Here is a 4,938-nt window from a genome sequence, read left to right as displayed (position 1 = left end):
CATACAGACACTCAGGGGAACACGAGACAACACGAGACAACACGAGACAACACGAGACCGGGGAGAAAACAAGACACAAGACAGCATAAGAAAAACTAAAAAGGAGAAAAAGAACCCAAAACAAAAACCCAAAACCATAACACTATAAAAGGCAATACAGATATGAATGATAAAAAAGAAATCCTGAGATGTGTGAGCACTTGAAAACCCCTCATAATTTTTTTCTGCTGGCCATGTATTAGAGCCACTTAGTTTGGGAACCCACCAATACTGAGTGTCAGCCATATTTTTATTTAATATATACGACATTTGGCTGTTTCTCGAATTGTATACCTAATCGTGTGAAAAAATGAATATTGGTATTGGGAAAAAAAAACGAAAGACATGAAAAGGTGACATTTTCATGTCTATTTTGGCCTGCTAAAAAAGATTAGGGAAGGACTAGGGCGATTATAGAAGGGCCATATTTGGACATGGGAGGAGTTCATAAGGAAAAGCATTACACGTAAATAATAAAATAATTGACATTGATTCTTATTTTAGGTGTAGACCACACAAAATGTTGTTAATCTGAATAAAGCATCATAATGCTGAATGTGTATATTAGTTTGAACAGTTAGAGATAAGAACTGTATTTAATTCAGGACAAAAGTTATGGATAGCCCCAGAAAATCTATGTTGAATCTCTTTTCTGTTAAATTGAATGAGGCTATATTGTTTTGAATAAAAGAACTAATCTAAATATGTTAAATGTATGATTGAATTTTTGTGTATTTTGAGTTTTTCATGGGTTGTAAAGTGGAGGTCGGCTAACTGTAGCCGGTGGATGTGGACATGTTGGGTGACAATGCAAGTGAATGTTTGTGTTAGGGATGTGTATGTGAGGTTGTGTGTCTGTGTGTGTTCGACTGTTGTGTATATGTATAATTGTTCCCATGCAGTCTGGGTATTAGAAAAACAGGAAGATAACAATTACAGTTGGAAACAATGATGGAGCATTCTGAAATGCCAAGAAAAGGGCAGAAGATAGCTCATATTAACATCTGTAGCTCAGAAACAAATGAATTGAAATCTCTGAAATATTAATGCTTAATCAACTGCACATTATAGTTGTGTCAGAAAGGCATCTTGACTCAACATTTGAGGAGGTATCTTAGAATATGCAGGGATAGAAAGGCCTTTGGTGGAAGAATTGTCTTTTTTTTTCTTAGATTACGTACCAATCAAAATTAGAAATGATAGATCTGAATTTAGATTAGAATGCATTATGTTGACCAATGGGAAAAAAGGCTTCAGACTGTTACAGGTGTGGATTGTCCCAGGTAATTAACCCCCGTGTTGTCCTCCCATCAACCATCATCTTTTGCTTTTTCTGATGTTTTAGCTGTATTTTTCTACGCTTTTTTCAATTCATAGCCTCATTTTTATTTTACATTACACTACATTATACATCGTATTTTACATTATTTCCATGTTTGTTTTTTCAGCGCTTTTTTGTCTCTTTCTTTGTAATTTCTTACAGAAAGTCTTATGATAGCATGTTGATCCTGTCTTAAAAATGTGTTCAACATGAATACAAGGATAGCCTATGACTGCACTGAAGGAGCTGTCCTGTCTATGCGTCTGTCCTTGTCCTTTGTGTGTGTTTTGTTATTTTACATGAGTTGTGTAATGAAATTCTAGTGCATGTTTAGTTTGTGTCTTATAATTGAGCTCATTTAGCTCCTAGGATCCTAAATAACAAACTTATTATTTTACAAGAACATGTATCTGGGAGTTGCATCCGAGTCCTGCAGGCACTGGCTTTTAGTCTTTATTTAACAAATATCCATCTCTGTGACATAACATGCTCTGTCCCACCACCGAATTATAAGAAATATTGCTGAATTTATAATAAGCATTCATGCAAACATATTACATTTGGAAACAGTTTGAGTTATTGGGAGACAATTGCAGCTGTCTCGTTTCCCTGAAAGTGGAACTCTGGTCTCGGTCTGCCAAGAACCCTATCTGACTCACACATCATCGCACGGCTGCATGGAGTCCCAAATGTAAACTACAATTACATCGCATTCCAGGTCAGTTTGTGGTAGTCCTAACACATTTATATTGCATCAATTAACTTCCCCGGGCTTTAGACTTCGGGGATAACTTCACCCAAATGGACCTCTGGGCTGCATGAGGTTTCAGAGCTATTTAATTTATTTATGGTCTCAGCATTGTTTTGTGGCTCTGTGGCTTTAGCATTCCCGGAGTTGTCACTTGGACGTCCAACATAACATTCTGATGAAAAACACGGCCCACATCGCCAGGGGCGGGCCTGGTCTCGTCGGTTTGCCAAGTAACACGCAGGAATGTTGCACTTAACGTTTTTAACGACATTGTACGTTCTCTAATTATTGCGGGTCAACAACGGGGGGACAAGAGACCTGCTCGTACTCAAGTATCCATCTCCAAGGACACTGTTACTTCATGTCTGTTGTTTCCCCACAAAAATGTCCAGCATTGTCACAAGCTGACAGTCAGAACTGTAATTAAATGTTCAGTAATGAAGTTTTTCTGGTCTGCAATGTATGGTTTGTCTCATACATTGCAGGGTGTGTTGGCAGCTTTAAGGTCAGATTCTTTGAGTTTTCCTGTAGGTAAAAAACACGTTTTTATTGGTCAAGCACCCGATTTTTGTGGAAATGATGTGGAAGTTTTGTCAGACGGGTTTATTTCATACAATATTTACAGGCATGCTGCTCTATATGTCTCTCCCTTCTCACATTTAGGTGTGCAAAGATGTACATCTGATGGCGTTTGACTTTGGGATGTTCAAAACTGAACATTGTGTAAATTCCTTTCTGCTATTTCACTGCACGCAGATATGACTGTGGTTACATATATGTCATGTATGAAGGAGTGGAAGACATGAATGATATTTTGTTGATACTACTTGGAAGCACTCACATGTTAACTAGCTGGAATTTAATGATAATGATAGAGTTTGTGGATTTGGGGTGGACATACTTCCAGGATCCATGACGCCAATGTGGAAATATTTGAGCTAATTTAAAAAGTTCTTGCAGGCTGACAAGAGCCTTTTCAGCTCATGTTGTATTCTACAACAAATAGTCCTGGACTGGATGTGAAACCAGTTGCCTAGCGGAGAAAAAGCTTGCTCAGCAGCCCTCTACCTTATAAATGAAGGTTAAGAAGTGATCCTACGATTGCTGTATTTTAAAATTCACGTCGATGAGATTCCCAGTAAACTCTCCTGGCTCTTCCTCCAGTTATTTCTGAATAATTCTCATTCCCAAAAGACCTGACCCATTTTGACTAACTGGACTTACTGTTGGCAGATTAAATAATGAAGTTGAAATTCACATCAAATATAATCTGTGCAGAAATGTCAATTTTAAGATCTCTGTTACATGCTGAACCATCACTGAGCATGTTAAGTTTCAGCTACAGTAGCAATTCAAATAAGAAACCTCTTTGCAGTGATAGTCAGAATTCATTTACGGGAGAGTCTCAAAATACCAATACTGGGATTCCTCAGCTGCTCATAAAACATCTCTATTCTCTAATGGCCTGGCCCACTTTAGCCTGCCTAACTGGCCCTGAAATATGCTCTTTTATGTGCTTCTTCTGGGGGCGGCTTTACCTTGACCACCGGGCTTTGCTGAGTTCAGCTGCTCTGCCTGGGTCCCTCCGAATGGAACGGAGAGCATCAGGCTTTAGGAATGCCGTAAGATCCAGGGGCAGGGGATCGCTGACCTTGCACCCGCCTATCTTTGGTCCTCGTCCTGATTTACTGAAGCAGCCTAAACCCCCGTCACCTTGGAGTTTAGCAAAAGGTCTGGATAGGGTTTTCTGGAATGTCTAAATGGATTTTCTCCACTTGAGTATTTGTCTATTCTGATTAGGCTTGAGCACATCTTCAGTTTTGGCCAAGAGTAATCACTTTTTTTCTCATTTGTGCTGGTCACACAACCTTTTACAATCACACAGTGAGCTGACCCATTTTATTTACTGGGGGCCATTGAGGAGCTGTTGTGGGGCAGTTTATTAAATTGTTAAAAGGTAAGATGTTTTAGCCGATCTTGTGGCATAGCTCAAGGGATGGCAATGTCAGTTTGTTGGTCCGTGAGTCCCCCCCACATAATTTAAATCTCAGCAAGTTGGATGGCTAGTCCTAAACCTTGTTACAGGCAGTACTGGTGCCCAAAGGATGTTTCATAATGACTCCTGACTCTCCTGGCATTTCCTTTAGCGCCACCAGTAGGTCAAAGTGTTAACTTCTTCAGTGAAATATCTCAACATTTTCCAAATGGATTGGAAGACAATTTGGTTCAGACATTCATCTTCTCCTCAGATTGAATTGTAAAAACTCTAAATTTTTCTGCATCATCAGGTCAACAGTTTAACCCTTGTATTGTCTTCACTTTTGTGTGCTTGCACATGTGTGTTTGTGTCTGTGGTCATGTTTCTGTGTGTCTCTGTGTGGGTGGGTCAAACTGACCCGAAGACCATATGAAGGATGTAAATGTGTTGGGTATAGTAGCATGTGTGCTCCATTTATTTTTTTAGTTTACACATGTTTATCACAGAAAATGAGGTAAGGCCATTGATTTTCAGGTAGAAAAGATGTGTACTTGTACAATTTTTTCTTCTTGTAAAAATTTGAAACAGGTCAATATGACCTGAAGACCTTACAAGGGTTAAGAGGTGCCCAAATTCTTTCATAGAGCCAAAATCTGAATATATGGCCACGGACCAAGGAATAAATGTTGATGATGAAGAATACTGTCATTCTTGTAATTCTTCGTAGCTAAAACTTATGTATGTGATTTTATGGGAAAGTTTAACTGCGCTTTGCTAATAAAACTAATGCCGTTCCATTCACACTCTATACTATTTCAATCAGAAGAGGCATGCTTGCAGATATGCAAA

The sequence above is a fragment of the Etheostoma spectabile genome, chromosome 9 (assembly GCF_008692095.1).
Source record: "Etheostoma spectabile isolate EspeVRDwgs_2016 chromosome 9, UIUC_Espe_1.0, whole genome shotgun sequence".
Lineage (NCBI taxonomy): Eukaryota > Metazoa > Chordata > Actinopteri > Perciformes > Percidae > Etheostoma > Etheostoma spectabile.
Note: the sequence above shows the minus strand (reverse complement) of the source record.